The sequence below is a fragment of the Mauremys reevesii genome, linkage group 8, assembly GCF_016161935.1.
Source record: "Mauremys reevesii isolate NIE-2019 linkage group 8, ASM1616193v1, whole genome shotgun sequence".
NCBI lineage: Eukaryota > Metazoa > Chordata > Testudines > Geoemydidae > Mauremys > Mauremys reevesii.
The window spans coordinates 27,895,606-27,916,136 of NC_052630.1; the positions used below are offsets into that span (position 1 = coordinate 27,895,606).

The following is a 20,531-nucleotide window of genomic DNA, read 5'->3' on the forward strand; positions in this document are numbered from 1 at the left end:
TATTCCTCCCTCTCCTTTGGTCTTGTCCTGATCTCTAATAGCTAGAGATTGGTTTAAGATTGGCTTCTTTTTGTGGAGCTCTAGAGGTCAGTCTTTATTGCTGGACTTTATTGCTGGATAGTGGCTACATAAACTGCCTGGGAGTGAGTGTGGTTTGGTTTTATGCTGAATCTAGAGTGTGGAGCTGTTACGGTCCGTTAGTCAGAGTGGCTATACTGCAATGATTTGTTCTGGAGAAGACTAGTATTGGGGAGTTGGGGAGCAGGTCTACCCTCAGTTATGCTTGCTCTGCTCTTGTTGGTTTTGTGGCAGTGACACAGGTAGATCTGAGGGCCAAACCAGGCAGTTGATGTGGAGGATAAAAAGGAATGCATTTAACTTTGTTTATATGTATTATCAGGGGCTTTAATATTTGCCATTTCAGGATCCAAGGAATATTATACTATTGTGTTCATCTTCTAGACTCTATGGATTTTGACCTATTCTGAGACTCACTAAAGATATTCTTTAGATATTCTGCATCCAACAAAGTGGGTATTCACCCACGAAAGCTCATGCTCCAAAACGTCTGTTAGTCTATAAGGTGCCACAAGACTCTTTGCTGCTTTTAAAGATATTCTGTACCTCTACTTAATATTATTCTGCCCCACTAAGACTCTGATATGGGCCAGGGATGCTGTGGAGAAGCTGAGCACAAAAGCCAGTGGGGAGTGAGGGTTATCAGAAGTTTCAGGTGACCAAACTGAAAATTGGAGATGATGGTTCTGGTGCTGATTTCTTTTACTAAGAAAGTTGTAACAGATAAGAATATTTTGACCAACTGCCAAGACACTTTTCTTAATTGCCAGATCTGTTGAGAATAAATCAGCTACTATGTGGAACTTGATCTTACATAGTAAAATGGATCTGGCATCTATTACTGAGAACTGTCTAGATAAAAATTAGAGTCCTCTTTGGAATGGCCTGATCCTGCCCGGTAATTCACTGTCTGAGGCTAGAATGCAAAGGGAGATATTTAAGAACTCTTTTTAAGAACTCTTCTGGAGTGTAAACTGTTGCTCTTCAATACAAAAATACTTGGAACATATAACCATGCTGAACCAAGTTTTAAATTCTCCCAATTTACCAACCACTACATACTTGGGGAGAATTTCATAGTGCTTTTTCTGAATTCATATTGGTCATGAGCTAGGAGCCCAAGGGATGTTATTCTGAGAGTGTTAGATGTCAGGGATGAGTGGCAGAGCAAGGAAGACAAAATGTGATCCCAGTTCTCCGCTGTAACCACTAAAATATATTTGTTGTCTAGGGTACACAATCCTGCAACCTTAGCACAGTTAATCCTTACTCACGTTTTTTGGGATCAATGTGACTAACTACGTAAGGAAGGGTTTTTTAGGATTGCACCTTCGGTGTACAAGATGTCTGCACCTCTCAGGCACAAGACAGGGACAACAGAGAAAAAAGTGAAATATGTATATTGGCATATGTATATTTATGTGTTGATTTACATCTGTATGATATATAGGCTGCATTTGATTGCTAAGGAGTCTTACAGAATTAACAAGATAAAATTTCACAGGACTTGTCAACAGCCTTATTTTCCAATTGTGCGCCTAGCAGCCCATGTCAGTTTAATTATAGGTGATAGATACTAGAATTTTTTTTTAAAATAAAATCTCCAGCAACTCACAAATTCACCTTGAAAACAAAAGATCAGTTTGCTAATGCAGTATTCTTAGCTGATATAGGATATTCGGGGGTTATGAATTGAAGTCATTGATACACACAGGCTTTTCACAACAAAGCATCAAGATTGTAGAAAACATTCTCACTGTGCTATGCTCGAAGATTATTGCAAAGTTGTCCCATGATTGATTTTTCTTACTATCTCAGATTAAATAGCTGACAGGTCTTGATGATAAACTCCATTATAAGAATATTAACCCAGGAAAGGGTGTTTTTTTCCTTTTTATGATTTCTAGTAAGTTTTTACTAAAATTGATACCTGCAGAACCAAATCCATCTGTAACTTTCAAGATGAGTCTGTAATTCTTACCCATGTTCCAAAACTAATGTGGCCTCTAAATTCTTATTAGAGGCAATGCAGAAACGAATGAGACCTTTATGTTGCCCTTTCAGTTCAGTCTTTATTTTATAGCTTTACCTTGCTGCATTGCACTGATCCCACCAAGCCACTGGCTCTTCACGTTGCAATGCACTTTAATTTTGCAGTTTTCTTAGTCTTCCTTGAAACTTGTCAGCTTATTAATCTCAATATTGGAGCTGCTCAATAGGCAAAGTCACCATTTACAATCTATGCTGTGTATTTGAGAGGGAGGAGAGTTTTACAACTCTTACTTTTTTAGCTTTTCAGTCAGGGCCGGCTCCAGGCACCAGCCCAGCAAGCAGCTGCTTGGGGCGGCCAACGGTGAGGGGCGGCGGGTCCCTCACTCCCTCTCGGAGCGAAGGACCAGCCGCCAAAGACTGAAGCGGCAGTGGTAGAGCTGCAGATTGCTGCTTGGGGCAGCAAAAACCCTGGAGCTGTCCCTGTTTTCAGTTATCTTGAGTAAATTCTGCTCCACACCAAAATGCACATTACCAACTATCACATTTCATCCTGTTGATAATAACCCACTTTAATTGAATTGTCTCGACCCCCCACTTGGTAAGGCAACTCCCATCTTTTCATGTACTGTTATATATATCTTCCTCTGTATTTTCCACTCCATGCATCTGATAAAGTGGGGTTTAGCCCACGAAAGCTTATGCCCAAATAAATTTGATAGTATCTAAGGTGTCACAAGTACTCCTCGTTGTTATTTCTGGCTATGAAATTCAGTGAATAGGAACATAGCTATTTAACAGGAAAAAATTACGTTAGAGACACAAAATTCAGATATCAGTTTAGATTCCAAACACCACCGTGTCTGAGTATGGAAGGCACAGAATAAAGTTATAAATCTGAATGGAGGCTGTAGCTGAGTGTTGCAATGTAAATCTGGGGTATCCTTTGCTCCAAAGAAGACTGCTCTCCTTTCTCCTCTGTTGTGGCCTTTGGAAACCCATCTCTCCACTCCCTCCTTACAAATCCTGTAGTCCATTGAACGGTGCTGCAGATAATTTTTAAATATCAGTCTTTACTACTTGGATCTTATTTCAGTGTTGTGAGGTTTTGTTTGTTTTCATTTTTTGTTTTATTTTGTTGTTGTTTTATGAGACTAGTTTGGGACGGAGCTGAGTTATAAATAAATAAAATATGTCCAATGTGATTAGATCATTATGGGGATTATGGCATATGGCATATGTTTCAGTTTGGGTTTTCTTAATCATAGCTCTTTAACATATATGCAAAAGAAAAAAAAATATACACTGGTAAAATACATAGTTTTAAATGTACACTGAAAAATCACTCAAATTATTATTATTTAAGTAAATTTGATGCAGTCTCCCCACATAACCTTCCTTGCTACAGTCATTGCATGCACACACCTTGCTCTTAAGAGGAGTGTGTGAAATTTTAGGCCAGAATAAGTCATTACATCTTCTTTAAAATAGCTGAGGTATCTAATGGAAGAGCTAATATATCCTTAACTAAAACCACATGAGTACACTACCATGACACATCAAGATGCTGCCTCTAAGGTTCATTTCTAGAATACTGAGCTGCTTTACCTTTAAGCTCAGAGCTGCAGTTTAATGCTCTTTAACTTTTATTATTCTCCTGCAGTCTGTTTCAGATGGTCTTCCCCTCCTTTGAAAAAGCGCTGGGATCCACATTTTCCAGTTAAGAGGTGTTCATTTATTGCTTCCCCAATCAGTACTCTTTATGAGATTGAATAATGAGAATGCTAACTTTGAACATTCAGATATGATTTTCATCATTTTGATATGGCCAGAGAAGCAGTTTCAACTTTAAAGGTTGAAACACTTTTGAGGGATTCTTTATAGGCGCACACAGTGAGAGCACTATCACTTTACAGTGAAAGTTTACATCATTTCCTGCACTGTAATAGTCGTCTTTGTTATGGAAACTTCACACGGGGCCATTTGCAGATGCCAGTCAAAGGCATAATGGCTCATAAATGAGGGTAACCCAAGAGCTATTATAGATTTTCTTTGAAAGGATATTTGTCTGAGATTGCATTATACCTAATGCTAGTTCTTATGCCTGATGTTATTTATATTGCTATGAATTAAGCCTGCATCACTGTAATTAGCAATGCTTAGTTCAGAAAGAAAGGAAAAATTTTAAATAGCAATAGAAATTAGGCCCATTCTTCTTCATTACAAGAATATTTTTGACTGATTCCATCCATTCTATGGGTTGCATATATTTTGTTGTTCACTTCTATATACTGTATATTTGGGATTGTTGGTAGGGAGCTGTCTGTAGGCTTCAGGGAACATTATGACAGAGTGGCAGCTCTGCTGCAGTTAAGGTGGAGAGTCGCTTGCTGTTGACAAGGCAACAATTCTATGGAGTCTAAAATCTACATTTGAACTTGGATTGTCTTTAAATCTGTCACGCTATATTGGGGTATGGTGTAAGGTTAGTGGTCCAAATTTGAGGTCATTTGAGTAAAGATTCAGCCTCTCCTCCCCCTTACAAATCAGCTGTTTACAAAATCATCCGGTTCTTCTAACATTTTATGTGTGTGCGCACCCACATTTGAGGCTCAAAGGATGGTTATAATCCTCCCCAATCTTATCTCAACTAGTGCATGATATGCATTGCCCTTTTGGGGAAACAATATTGATAAAAGAACAGGAGTACTTGTGGCACCTTAGAGACTAACAAATTTATTTCAGCATAAGCATCCGAAGAAGTGAGCTGTAGCCCACGAAAGCTTATGCTGAAATAAATTTGTTAGTCTCTAAGGTGCCACAAGTACTCCTGTTCTTTTTGCGGATACAGACTAGCACGGCTGCTACTCTGAAACCTGTCAATATTGATAAAGTTGTTATGGGTGAAGTCTGGAACTCCAGGTCAGCAGGAGCTCAACTGACACACCTCAAAGACTGAAATATGCATGTGCGAAAAGACTAGGGTTCTGTGATTCCCTGAACCTGAGCTGTTCTTACTCACTGTGAGTTCAAGTCCTATCCTTGGCAGTTTTCAGAGACTATACATTGTGCAAACTAGCTAGTCTTCACCTGTGTTCTTCAGGGGCACCCTTTGGAAATTCTAGAGACCAAGATTTCTAGTCTGAGTGATACTTTAAAGTTCCTTAAAATCCACTTGCAGATTCCAGTTGTACTTCACAAGTATTGTCAAATAATTAGTAGTAATTAAATAGAGGAAAAATGAAGGACTCTTGTTAGCAGTTTGGGAAATACAATTATGACTGATATTCTTTCCCCATTTTCTGAATAATGGAACTAAGTATGATCAAAGGAAAGCAGGTCACTGGGTCATTTGGTCAAAGGCTTCCTGTTATACAATCCCCCATATATAAGCTCTTCATAACATTTTCAGATGCTCATGATCCAACCTCTGCCTATTGGAGTTTAGGAGGAAATGTTCCCTGGAGGCAAAGTATCTCACAATAATTTACAGTCTTTTGCACTTTTTTGTGAAGCATTTGGTGCTGGACACTGTTGGTGACTGGTAGGCCACTGGTCTGAACCAATGTGGCAGTTGTTGTGTCAGAACTCTAGTGTCTAGTTTCAACAATTCTTTGCAGTTTGGGTTGTCTTTTGCACTCCTTTAGGACAGAGATAAATGATTACCCAGGCCATGAAGAATCAGAGCCCTAAGTGAATGTCAAAATAACAGAAGGCAGGTATATTTGTGCTGGTATTACTGTAAGCAATATGCCCATAGGTGCCATTGCTGATGGAAACAAATCTGTAGGAACCTCTATGAGCATGAAGCATGTGTGTTTTCAGGAGGACAGACAGATATGAAGACAATGAGCACCATGGAAACACCTTGAGTTAAATAATATAATTAAGAAGGGCTCAAGGTGTTTCCATGGTGCTCATTCCATGGTGCTCCATACTAAAGGCAGTGTCCACCTGCACCACCTACAGGCATTTCCAGGAGGGATTATGTCTGAGTGAGGTCTGAGCACACAGAGAGAGCAGCTGCTGCTATGCCCATTCATAGGGTACGGTACATTTCCCCTTGAATGTCTGGCTGGTTTGGGATGGGAGCGAGGCAATGGGTGTATTACACTCTTTTCCTCTTTGATGGCCTGTGGTCAGGGAGCAGATCCTTCAGTCACCTCATTGCCAGATGGAAGCTGGGTAGACTTCTTGTGCACCTAGGCAGCTGCCATGTGCCTTCTGGGCCTATCTAAATAAGTTAATAAATAAATGAATGAAGCATGTTAGAGAACCTGAGGTTAGTATGCGCTTTGCCCAAAAGCATCTTCAAGCAGTTTATAGGCCTTTGGGACAAATACTTGGGCGAAGTGCAGAAACATTTTAGAAAGGTCAGTTTAGCAGACCAAAGTAGTTCTAGGTTAATCTAACGAATGTAGACTCTTTGATTACCAGAAAAGGGAGAAGGGGGCACACTGGCAAAAGCACCCCTTTAAGAGAGAAGTTCCAAATAATGATAGAGATGTTCTAGCTGTTAGAAGGCAAGATTTCTGCATTCAGCCTTTGTTCTCATTCTAGTTCGTAAAGATTGGGACATGAAAAACCAACGGTGGAATCCACTTTGGGGCAAGAAGCGAGCATGTTTAAGATTTGTTATTAAAATATTGTTGTTTTTCATCCTTGATTAATTGGCCTGATTTAGGCTTTTATCCTTGTAACATTTAAATATAGTCTCTGATTGTAAGGTTATTTTATGTGGATAGCTCTATTGTTGAGATGTTTTGTAATTCAAGGAAGAATCTGAGTAAAAGGGATGTGAACAGTTGTGCGTGTCTGCACACTATGGCCACGTGGAACTTTGCAGCAGATAAAACCAAATCTTTCCTTTTCAAAGGGACAGGCTACTATTATTTCAGCTAAAGGAGAACTCCCCGTAGCTATTGGAGGTATTGGTTCTATGACACACAGTGGAGCAGTTCTGATTCTATCTAGTGCAAGTACACATGCACGTTACTAGCCAATTTTCTTGTGGCATGTTCACATCTGAAGTTATTCTCACTGATTATTTTTATTTTTAACAAGGGCCTGTGTATTAAAGCACTTTGTCATATACTGTGTCAACTCAATGCCGTTGCAGATTTTACAAGTTGCAATATGTGGCAATTCACTCTTGCCTTTCTTAGGGTAGGATCAAGCTATTGGTGTCTTGTTGACTAGATGAAGACACGTCCAGCTGCAGACATGGCACTGGTACGCTGTGTAAACTTCAAGCTCACCTCTCCCTCCCTGTACCCAATGACTTGTTTTGCTTTAGAATGTGAACTTTATCCTCTGAAAAAGTGTTGCCACTCATTAAACAATATGATGATAATGCAGCCATTGTACTGTACTGATGTTTTCTTTTTCTCTACCTGCTTTAGTTACTTTTAACTGAAGCCTCCTGCACATAGCCCCTTTTATGTTCTGTTTAATGCTGTGACAGAATAAGGTGCCCTAAAGGCTGGCACCTGCCTTTCAGTCTAACATACTACCTTCCTGTCAGGCAGCTTTCAATTACTGTGCTTCTGTGTGTCCAACTGTGTCTTTGTTAAGAGTTTCAAGATGGCAGTGACAGGTTATTCTGGTACTTAAGGCAACATGCATGACAGCCTGCCTTAACACTTGCATTTTTAAAAAGCTTTGCCTTAGGGGCCTAGGGAACCCAGCATTTAAGAAACCGTGAGCCTTTCAAGGACTGGTGTGCTGGTTTTAGATAATGCTTCATTGGAAACTTGGTTGCTGCTGAGAGGCTTCAGAATCTACTTGAGTGGATGTTAAGTGTCATAACAATATTTATGTGTTGATTCTAAATGATTGGTTCCTTGCGTAATGGCATTTTCTTGGCTACTAAACCGTGCAGTTCCTTGCATATTGATTATGTGCTGCAGGCCAAGAAACATACTGAAATAGCATGTTCTCACAAGTTTTGTCCTGTTTGCGTCAGTGGCGTGGGTTTATATGTACAGAGGAGATAGTGGTGTGTTTGTGTGTGTGTGTTTACGCATATGGTGCCTGTTTGTGTAGGTATATAATAGGAATGACAGGTACTGCATGTTCAAACACAATATATATAAAACACATATTATAGGTATATACTGAGAGAGGGATTGCATTTACAATAGGACTAAAATCCCTCCATCTGACACTTTAATGGTTGAATTAGTCTCTTTGACAAACTAATTCTTCATAGGACAATTAACTTCTATATGGAGGGATTTTAGTCCTTTTTTAAATGCAAATGTGTCTCTCAGTATATACCTATAGTATGTGTTTTATATAAATTGTGTTGTGCATGTGGGGTGACCAGATGTCCTGATTGTATAGTCTTGATATTTGGGGCTTTTTCTTATATAGGTGCCAATTACCCCCTACCCCATCCTGATTTTTCACACTTGCTATCTGGTCACTCTATGTGCATGCAGTATCTAAGTGTCACGGATATTTACATCTATCTTATCTATATATAGATAAATAGTAACATACTTTTGCTAAAGAAATACTTAAACTTGTTTAAAAAAAAAACCCCCACCATTTTTCTCACATTTCTTTTTGTTCCTCTAATTTACAACCGCAATCCCCACAGACTTCATGCATACTTATTCTGATAACATCCTGCACACAGACCACTTTTGACATTTCAAAGTGAAACATGTGGTCTGTTATGTGATGTGATTGGTGAGGTGGGGGGTATCCTGCAGCTGTGCAGGGAACCTATGAAGGGGTTCCTGATGCTTCTGTGTTTCCCCCCCCCAGCTCAGTTCTTCTCTGACTGGAAACAAATAGGTGGTTCGTCAGAGTAGAATTCCTCTCCCCTCTACGTCTCTTCCCAAGGCCCCCTTCTGAACGCAAGACCCCCCCCCCCTTTCCCCATCACCTTTTAGGTAGCTCAGATTCCCCTCTCCCCCACCATAACCCCATACACCCATCATGGCTCCTTCCAGTCTCACACAAATCCCTATTCTCCCCTAAAGCCCTCTGCTCTCTTGAGGTTTCATCCAAACCTCCCCACAGTACTGTTCCCCAGGACCCCATCCAAAGACACCATGCCCTTTCACATATAGCTACAGTGCTCCCCACATCTTTGGACCTTGCCATACTTCCATACCACATTCAAGTTTTAAAAGCTGAATGTAGCTGGGGAGTAAAAGAGCATAGCAGGTACTGGGAGCATACCAAGAAGGCACATGGGGACAATACAGGCCATGTGTAGGGCTCATTGAGAAGAATAAAGCCCTGATGAGGTTCATGGAGAGGGAATGCTCCTGTGTAGGAGGGCAGTAGGAGGAGCAGGTTGCGGGGAAGTGGCAAACATCACAGCTCTGCGGGGGCATATGGACAAAATCTTTACACTGAGTAAATCTGATACGTAGTCAGTGAAATACAAATAAACATGGAACACTGCAGTGTCATTTTTCAGAGCAGAATCACAGTTTCAGTGGACACTTTTGGAATTGACAGATCCAGGTTGTAATCTGCTTTAAAAAATCTTTTGTGGGTTTGTTTTGTTTTGTTTGTAACTAACTTCCCACAAAAAGGAAGGGCTGCATTGTTGTTTTAAAGTGCTAAATGACTGGTGAGTGCAAAAATCAGAGTATTTGGTATCTTCTCCATCCTATATCCCTGTCAGTTGTTCCTGTTTGTTGAATTCTTTCTAGCAATCTGCCTCTTAGGAGGGCAGAGCAGATGAGAAGAGTGCAGTGACATTGCATCATGCACTTGTGAACCAAGCCACAGTTGACTGTGTGTGATTATAGGTTGACCAACTTTCCTAATCTACAGTGTATTTATTATAGTGATGCAGTTAGCAGGAACATCGATCTGAGTTGAGGTTTGATATTGCACCTGTGGAGGTGCTCTCAAAAGTAATAAATTATTTTAAAGTTATCATAATACATGTTTTCAAGGTGATAAGAGCCAGAACTCATGGCACAGTGGGTACAGTCTTGGGGACAAAATCCTGCTGCCAGTACACCAGTATAAATCTGAAATAACTCAGTTGCTCTCTGTTAAATTACTTTGGATATACAATAGTATAAATGAGAGCAGAATATGTCACTTGAGGATTATGAGCCTAATTATCTTCACACTGTTTTTACTCTGGTGTAATTACATCGATTTCAATGAATTTTCTCCTACTTTACATTGGTGTAAAAGAGATCAGATTCAGACCTGACGTGACCCTGATTCTCCTTTCAGTTTATCCCATGTAAATCCAGAGTAACTCCATTGAAATCAGTGGAGTTTTTCCATATTTATACTGGGGGTTGTCCCTGGGAGGTTGTCATAAAGAAGGTATTGGAGTAGGGATTGTTTTCTGAAGATCCTTTGTCTTGATGAAAAGAGTAATTTAATATTTATTTGTTGTTTTTCTTGTCTATGTTTAAGTAGACTTCCTATGTATCTTTATCCATTACAAGTATCTCCACTTACAAAGCATTGTTGCATTGCTGCCAGCAGACACAGTGTTTCTACTCTGAGGATCAGCTCTGCAAAGGAAAGTCTGGTGTGACTATCACTACCCACACATACACAGATTTGCATAATAAACTCAGTATCTGCTGCATCAGGATCTAAAATCCTTTCCTAAATCAGGATCTACTTCCATGTAATCACAGATGTGCCCCTCACCTTCACTATGAATGCTAAAGATGTGGTATTTGCTGCATGTAACAGTCTAGCCCTGAAAAACACTGGGGACCAGAGTCAATGATCCAAGCTTTTTTTTAGCCTTTCTTATCAAGGTGACATTTTTGCTCTGAAATATATGTATTTATGTACTTCATTAATGGAGTGGCCATTTCTGCCACCAAGCTTTTATTAGAAACCAAGTTATTTGAATAAACCAATCAGAACAAAGCATATTTTTTTAAAACGTTCCAATATCTAAACCAAACAAGCTGACTTGTTTATCTAAACCAACAAGCCATGAAGGCACCACCAGAACAGCAGACTTCCACAGGCAGCAAAGATCCTCTGCTGTGTAAACTTGGCTGCCAAGTCCTGCACAGTTCTGCCCCGGAACCTGACAACAAGAGCCTGCTGTCCAATCTTAACTAATAAATGGGAAGAGTGAGAGACAATCAGCCAGATCTCAGACCAGTGAAAATTTCAGAGATTACAACCACCAATTTGAAATGCATAAAGAAGATTTTTAAATGTTCTTTAATGAGACCCAGCATGTCACAGTCCTCACTGCATCCTAGTTCTTCAAGTGAACATACCTATGTGTATTCCTCACTTGGGTTCACAGGCACACCGAATCCAGAATTTTTTTGCAAGTGGTGTCCATTGGTCTGCAATGCACCATAGCTCTCTTCAGGCTCTAAACCGAGGGCATAAGGGCAGTATGGGCAAGTGCCTCTCCAGTTCCGTTTTATTGCCACATGGTCTGAGTCAGAATCTTTGGTTTCCTTGGCTCCTTTATACTGTATCATTTCTGTAAATAGTATAGTGTAGTTGTTTCCCCTTTTTCCCACCCCAGGGAATCCCTACCTCCTCCAAGAACACTGGGATTATGCCCATGGTTCCAGATTTCAAAAACTGTTTTCTGCCCTTGCTCATTTTCTGTGAGTGATTAACATCAACACTGCCTCTGTTGCCTGGGTGAGGCTCACATCTCAGCCAAGTGCAACATATGCCACTCCTTTCCCCCCAGAACTTGTGAGGGTCGGGAACTGAGACTTAAGAAATACCTGATGGGGAAGGCAATGAGACCCCAGTCAGATCCAGGCAGAGGCCCGCCCAATACATCACGGGAGGCACCCCTCCAAGCATGAGCTCAGGAATGGAGGCTAAGACTTCTGAGCCTAAAGAGAAGGTTTCCCATGAAAGTAAGGGGCACCTTCATAGGCGTAGGGACAAACCATCTTCAGTGAAGACTGCCATGAAGAGAGAGGCTCCCTCCCTGACACCATCAAAGTTGGGAGAGTGTACTCATGGGGGCACTAAAGACTTAGGTCTGAGTACATCTTCTTGGCAAGAGACAGTGGTATGCAACGGTATGGATCCACCCAGTTTGGCACCAGTTCCATTGGCTATGGCTAAGGATAAACAGCCTCTGGAGCTCCCTTCCACATCTAGAGCTGACATGGTGTCTATAACAATGTGGCCCTGTTGGATACAATTTTCTCTGTGACCAGGGATGCTCTGGATCAGACAGCTCCACCAATCTCCCCACGTCCCAGGGTAGTCTGAGACCTACGTCTCTCTGGAGAACATTTTTGCTGACCCTGTCCTCGTTCACCCCTTCTAGCAGGACTGTCTCTATTCTGGAACATTGTTACTTCAGAAAAAGAGGCTATTCCAAGGATGCAGAGTTGTTCTCCCATCCCATCTGCCAGCCACCGGTACTGTCAGTTCCATTGGTAGGCCAGGTTCCCGCCTTTTCTTCCAGTGAGTCAGAAGCTCCTCAGGAGTCTCGGTAGTACCAGGAAGAGACAGCCCCAGACAGAAGCCCTAGAAGATCAGAATCTCTGCCTCTGACAAGACATGACTGGCTTAGCAACTGCTTGTTGATCCATCCCACTGGCACTACTGGGGGTCATGGGAGCCCTACCCTAGACAGCCAGAATCAGTACCAAGTTTCTAGATTTTAAGGACAAGCTCCTGGAAGAGGATAGAGCCCACTTCCAGGCTTTAATTCATGAGGGCAAATTCATGGTGGCCAGAACTTTCCTCCACACCACAGTGGATGCTGTGGATACTGTGTCCAGGGAAATGGCTACAGCCATTGTTAGGAGGAGAGACTCATGGTTAAAATCCTCAGGTTTCCCTAGAAAGGTGCGGAGTACCATCCAGGACCTACCCTTTGATACAATCAATCTGTTCCATGAGAATACAGATTCTCTGTCTATATCCCTGTCTTCAAGAGAAAACATCACAAACAGGGCATAGTGGGAGATCACCTCCTCAGCCCTTTTTATCATCAGTGTCATCAGGGACCATCATGTAAAAGACAAAAGGTTTATAGGCCCAGGAGCATAGCCTCTGCAACATCCACCACCACATTTGACTCTAACCCTCAGCCAAAGAGTTTTATTTTGATGTGACTGTTGAGATCCATGTCCCTTTATTGATGACACATCATTCCCCTCCTCAGATTATATTGGAAGCTGCCCTTACCCAATTTGCCTGCAACTGGAGGGACCTAACTACCAATACATTGGTACTGGAAGTTATTCACAGCAGTTATTCTGGCAACTCCCACCCACAAACCCCCTTTCCAGTTCCTGTTCAGGGACCACTGTCACAAGGAGATTCTCCACCAGGAAGGTGGACTTGCTTCTCCTCTGGGGAGCAATAGAAAGGTTTCCACCTCATCATCAGGGGAAAGGGTTCTATTTCCCTTAGGGTAGGTCCATACTTACCCGCCGGGTTGACGGGTGACGTTCGACTTCTCGGAGTTCAAACTATCGCGTCTAATCTAGACGCGATAGTTCGAACTCCGGACGCGCTCCCGTCGACTCCGGAACTCCACCACCGCGAACGGCGGTGGCGGAGTCAACGGGGGAGCCGCGGACTTTGATCCCGCGGCGTCAGGACGGGTAAGTCAGTTGAACTAAGGTAGTTCGACTTCAGCTACGCTATTCGTGTAGCTGAAGTCGCGTACCTTAGTTCAACCCCACCCTCCCAGTGTAGACCAGGCCTTACTTCTTGATCCCCCAAAAGAGCAAGGGATGGAGGCCAATTCTTGACCTACATCAGCTGAACATATTCATCCAAAAGCTAAACTCCTACATACATGTCATCAATAATTCCCTCAGCATGAAAGATGCAAAGACATTTACCCATCCCACGGAAGGTAACTTGGGATCCTCTTTGGTCAAGACCATTACCAATTTGGAGGCACCAATTCGGAGTCCTCCCCTTTGTAACACCCTGTAGATGGGCTGGACTCACCCCTGCGGCGCCTCCTGCTGGTGACTCCTGGGAATTAGCTCGGTTCCAGCTCCAGAGCACCCTCTGCAGGCCGGTGATCCGCCTTCCAGCAACTGGCCCCCGTGTCCCTCCCAGGACGCCGGTGCCCCTTTAACTGTGTCTCCCCATCCCAGGGAAACCCCCACCCTTTATCCCCACCTTGCCTCAGTATATGGCTACTGCCAGTCATTGTCTAGCCCCACGCCCTGAGGCAGACTGCAGTATCAGCCCACTCATCACTGGCAAGGTTGGGTTTGGACCTGCTGCCTTGGCCTACCCCTGGGCTGCCCTCTGCAACCCCCAGTACCTATTAGCCCAACGCTAGGCCGCAGCCTGGGGCTTTCCAGGCTAGAGCTCCCCAGCTCTCCTCTGCCTTTCCCCAGCCCTGCTTCACCCAGGTACCTTATGTCCAGCTCCCTGCAGCCAGGCCCATCTCCCTCTACAAACAGAGAGAGACTCCCAAGCTCCTGGCTCCCAGCCTCTTTATAGGGCCAGCTGGGCTCTGATTGGGGCATAGCCCAGCTGCAGCTGCTTCCCCCAATCAACCCAGCTCTTTCCTTCCACAGCCCCAGCCCTCTGCAGGCTGGCTTTAACCCCTCAGGGCAGGAGCGGGTAACCACCCTGCTACACACCCACAGCACCCAAGGTCTTTACAGAAGTTTTTTGTTCACTGATCGTAGCTCGGATGAGAAGAAAGGGATTCACCATCTTGGCAGCACCTCAACAATTGGATTCTGACGGGCAGATCCTATGAAGAAGTCAAACAGGCAACCTGATTCCTGTTGAGTCTACTGCCTTCCCTAGGTGTTTGCATCAACACAAGAAATCCTCATTGACTCCCACGAGGTCCATAAGCTTCATAGACGTGACATTGGACTCATCCACAGCAAGAGCTTATCTACCTTTTGAGAGGTTTCAGGCCATGGGTGATCTCATATGCCAGGTAACTATCAGACCCCAGACTTCAGTCAGAATTTCTTTTTCTCCCCTCAGCTACATGGCTCATGCACACACATAATGCCATTTGCCAGAATCCATTTTTGTTGTCTACAAGCCTGGCTTCTGTCTGTATACTTACCAGAGAGCAGCAACATCAACAACAAAGTAACAGTTCCATCCGAGGTTATGGACTCTCTTCTCTGGTAGACAAACCCAGAGAAAATTTGGGTGTGGATTCCTTTCCTGACGTCCAAATAATGTTGGACAATATGACAACTATCTTCTATATAAACAAGCAGGGGGAACAAGATCCTTCCCTCTTTGTATAGAGGCAGTCAGTCTGTGGAATTGATTCATCCACTATCACGTAACCCTTTCAGTAGTATACTTACTACTTAGGAGTGCGGAACTCCCTAGTAGTCTCAGCAGACATTTTTCAATGAACCACAGATGGGAGATTCATGATTCAGTTCTTGATGAAGTCTTCACCCCAGGGAGAGTGCCATCCAGGGACCTTTCCACCCGACAGGTGAACAAGGAACGTCTCCTATACTGCTCCAGTGTAGCCCTTGTCAAGGGTTCAATGGGAGATGCCTTCCTACTATTGTGAAAGGATCGCCTGAGGTATGCCTTCCCTTCCATTCAGTTAATACCACAGGATCTACAGAAAATCCACCAAAACAGAGCTGGGGCCATCTTTATTGTGCCCAACTGGCTAAGACAGTTCTGGTTTACGGATCTACTAAAGCTCTTAGGTGTTTGTGTCCACCCTAAACATCTGCCTGTTTCTGGACCTTCTTGACAGCAAAAGGCACTTTCATGCATCCCAATCCAGAACCACTGAAGCTCAGAGCCTGGTATTTGGATGGGCATTGGATGTTCCAGAATGGTGCAATCTATCCTTGGTGAAGTTTGTATGTCAGTGGGATTCAATTGTGCTCTATCGTCTTTCAGCAGACCTCCTTTTGCTCCTCTAGCCACATGCTCTATGCTCTATGGCCCATCTGCTTATGAAAGTGGCCTTTCTAATTGCCATTACATCACTCAGACGAGTCAGTGAACATGGGGTACTCTTGGAGGATACGCCATATACTATCTTCCATAAATAAAAGAGCAGAGCAGAGAACACCCCCACCCAAAAATCATCTCTATAGTTAGAGTTTCATATCAGTCAAGCCACCCACTTGCTGATATATTTTCCTAAACCATATACCTTGGAAGAAGATAGGAAGTTGTATTCTCTGAACATCTAAAGGGCACTGGCCTTTTATCTGCCAAGAACAAAAGTCGTTAGAAAGATGCCTAACTTACTTGTTTCCATAGCAGAGAGATCAAGGGGTCAAGTTATATCTGCACAGAAACTTTCAAAATGGATCTCTGTCTGTATTATCCTTTGTTATCAGCTAGCTCACATCCTGTTCTCCCCTCCACCAGAGGGGGTGAGGGCTCATTCCACCAGAGTGCAAGCAGCCCCTGCTGCATATTTGAGAGATGTGCCTCTACTAGAGATACGTAAAGCAGCTATCTGGAGCTCCTTGTACACCATCACAATGCATTACTTTTGGTCCAATCTTCTATAGCAGTATCACAATCAGCTACTACTTCTGCGACCTAGTATATAAATATTTTGCATCCGCCTTCTGTTTGACCACAGCTTGTTAATCTCCCACATGTGGAATACACATAAGAACCATCACTCAAAGAAGAAATGGAGGTTACTTAGCTGTACTAGAAATTCTTCAAATTGTCCAGTCCCTATCTTCATTCCACTACCCATCTCCTCTGCTTCGAATCCTATTAAATTCATGGTAAGAGAAGGAACTGGAGAGTCATCGGCCTGCACAGCCCCTTATGCCCTTGGGTGGGAGCAGGAGGAGATCTACTGCACATGTGTGGGCCAACAAACACTGCTTGCTAGAATTTCCGGACGTGGGTGTATGGTGTGCATGTGTACTAGCACGTGGAATACAGATAGGAACCTCTTATCTCAAAGAACTTTCAGTTACAGGTAAGTAACCTCCATTTATATACTATGCTACTTTTCTCTGGGCCTCAGTGACATTTTCTAATGGGGCATCCCCTGTTCCAATAGTGTCACTCTGCCTGTGCTACTGTGCACTGTCAGCAGACATTGTTTGAAGAAAGAGAATTGATACATTATAATGCTCATGAATTTGAGGGGTGGATAGCATTGTTTAAGGAGGCAACAGTATTAACCTAATGTATATATGCAGTATGGAGATTTACTCCCATAACTTTCCCTACACACTTCAATTTCTGAATTGCAGTATCCTTGCTTTTCTACTCTTGGCCTGTTCCAGAGCAGAGAATGCCAACTATGCAGATTCACATAATAATAGTTTTGTGATATGGACAAAAATCTATTATAGACTGGGCTGACACTGTCAAACTCAATTCACTGGTTTCCCAAACATAATTTTCGTCCCATTCTTTATCTGTGGAAGGTAAATTAAATCTACTGTGCCACTTAACCCTATGTGTATTGTTTTCATAGTGGAATTCTTGTCTTGATGCTAAGATCCGTGATGATAATTAGGGTGGAAAATGTGCTCTTCTCTATTTAATTACAATTTTACACTTAAACATGTGGACTCTGTTTAAAGTTAATTGGCTGGGCAGTGAAAGAGGTGACTTCTTTTTCATTTCATGTTGTAGGCAGTCATGGTGCAAGGTCTTTCCAATTTTACCATGAGTACACTATAGTTAATACTGAGAAATAATTGTGGCCTGCACTCATCCTTGGTCCACAGACAACTGTTTGTGCTGTAGCATGTCAGATCCCACCCAGAGATTTTCTGACTATAGCTCATCAGTATTTAGGGGCTGACCTAGGGCAAGTCAATTAATTTCTTTTAAAAGCTCAACCTGAGCTCAAATGGAAGCTCTGAGTGTGAAAGGCCATTATATTAACCATTAAGTTCTCCCTTTTCCAATTTTCTTGTGCAGCTCTGTCAATGCTCCTCCTCCTTGACCTGCTTTACCTCTTCTATTCTAGTCTTCATCTTTTTCTGAAGAGAGTGCCAATTATGTAGAATAGCATGGTGGTTATTTAACATATCTCTAGTTAAATGTTTTATTATAACTTTTGAAAACCTAATTACCGTAGTTTTATGTGGTACTGTACCATTTACTGGCTGCCACTTTATAAAAAGTACTCCTTTAGAGACAATAAACTCTACGCATTCAAAGGACATAGACAGGACCTGTAAAATATGACAAAATCCAAAGGTTTTTTTTTTTTCAAAAGTATCTTGTCTATTTTTACCTTACCTACAGGAATACATTTGGGAATAGCACAGTTCCATGCATTCATCTAAATCTCTTACATGCCCTTCATAAAGTTTCATTCTGCACATGTAGTATTAAAAATCTATAAGGGATTAATAGCCTTGACGGGGGGGCGGGGAAGCACTTTTCACCAAAACCATTCAGTATGTTTATTCATTCTACTTCACTGTGGCCAGAGTTTCACTATACCTAACTTCACTTGAACAATGCATTTATATTCAAACTTTGTTTATATACTATATCTCACCGTGTAGATTATAGGTTAAAATCCTTGACATTTCAGACCAAGGCAGCACAAGGACTGCACTTTTTTGCTTCTTGACACTGCTGAGATTTGCTCCAAGGGATAAAAAAAGAAGCTAACAGAAAAACTATTTGTTTAAGCCCGTTAGGCTTGAAACTGGAAAGGGGTGCTGGTATAATGAGGATTTGGGGGAGTTTGGGGTGAGGCTAATGGAAGAGCTTATGAGTGATCAACCTGTCACTCAAACAAGAGAAATTGATATCTCAAGAGCTGTGGTGTAACTCAGCCAGTCCTATTTCACCCCCACACACACCCCCACACAGCAATTTTCATTTTAATTAATGAAAGTTGGTCTTGTTATGACAGTAAAAAGCATCTGTAACCATTCCCTGTTATTTCTTGCAACCTTCTAAGTGGAATATAGTCTGAAAGATTTGTTTTTAATTTGAAAGGGTAGGTCACGTTGGGGCTGAAACCTTTTAATCACAGCTTCTGCCATGAGCACATTTTCATAGTCCACTTATAAAAATGTGGAAAACAAGGGTTTATAATGTTTCTAACACTTAACCAATCTCACCCCTGCAATATTAGCTACAAGCAGTAAAGAATGGCAATGTCATTTGGCAGGAAGATTAATTAGAGAACACTCTCCATTAAATAATTGGTTGGAATGATATTGTTTCTTTAGGTATTGTTTTACAAACAGCCCAGGATAGGGACTTTTTTTTTTTAAGTGAAAATGTCTGAGATACTAAGGTTTCAAAACCAACTGCTGATTATGTAGTTTTTTCTGTGGAGCTTTTCAAGCATTTTTATTATATAAGTAAATACTAATACTGATGTGAGTGGATGCACCTCTTTCTGAAATTGACAGCCATTGTGTCCACTTCCATCAGGGCTGTATTTTCCATTTAATGGTAACGTGCTAGATGATCCTTTGGGTTCTTTAAAAACTAAACAGTGAACAAGAATAACTGATTCAATGTTCATCTGACTGTATAAGCAAGGCATATTTTCAGGGACCATCTTAAAATTCCAATATGTAGTCTTAAATTGAGACTGTCAGAATTGGCAGAGCCCCAGCAGTCTGTCTTTTATTTTCGTATGATTATTTGCAAAATCCAGGCACTCCATTATATATTGGGTTTTATTTAGAAACAAATGCTTCAGTGTTCTCTAAAAAATCATGTGAGTGAGGGGATGGGGGGAAATGTACTTGGGAAACAGATTTTGGTTTCAGATTTCCAAACCATTGTTATAATAAAAGGTGACTAAATACTGATTTTAAAGCTCATAATAAGTGATTTGATGGTGACCTACTTGTTTGTTTCTTCAGACCATTAGCTTATTTCTTACATCTGAAAAAAGACCTAATATTAGGAAAGACTATGGGCCTAATTTTACAAATTGTTCAGCACCCTCAACATGTTTTGATTGCAAGAGGCACTCAGGACTTTGCAGAATTCATGCCCGTTATTTTCTTTCTCTTTCCTTGGTAGTTGTAACTCTAGCAGGTGTCTCTCATACAGACTTAGAATGCTTTTCAAGCTCTACTCTGCTACCAGTCATTGCCAAGACCATTACAAAGACTAGCACAGTGTTGAATTCAGAATATTAGTTGGACTGTAGGTTCCACAGGAAAGCCATCTAAGCCAGCAAGAGAAGAAAGGATGTTTACTAGGAGAGATAGGGATTTAGTTAAACTAATAAACACACAGGTATTGTAGATTTTGGATCTAGTTGCATGCCTTAATCAAATTCAAGCTAATAGGAATGTGTAGTGATGTCTCTTCCAGGTCTGAGAATTATGGCTAAACAGATGCCACTGCTTGACGGTGCCATCTCAGGTGATATCAGAAGGCACATAATTGGTCAGGCTGGGGTCTAAACTAACACCATGTCAGGTTGCAGCTAAACCCACAGTGAATTAAGAGATCATCCTTGCAAAAGTGGAGCTATAATTTATTTATCTTATACTTTAAAGTATAACCTTCTGTGGCATTAAGAAGTTGGTAATGATCCCAGATTTTCAGAT

General features: G+C 41.9%; 1 protein-coding gene across 21 annotated transcripts in view; it reads left to right on the forward strand.

Annotated features, from left to right (window-relative positions):
• The window catches only part of TENM2 (teneurin transmembrane protein 2), a 1,520,094-nt gene that overhangs the window by 1,263,178 nt on the left and 236,385 nt on the right, over nt 1-20,531 (forward strand). The gene's annotated exons all lie outside the window — the stretch shown is intronic.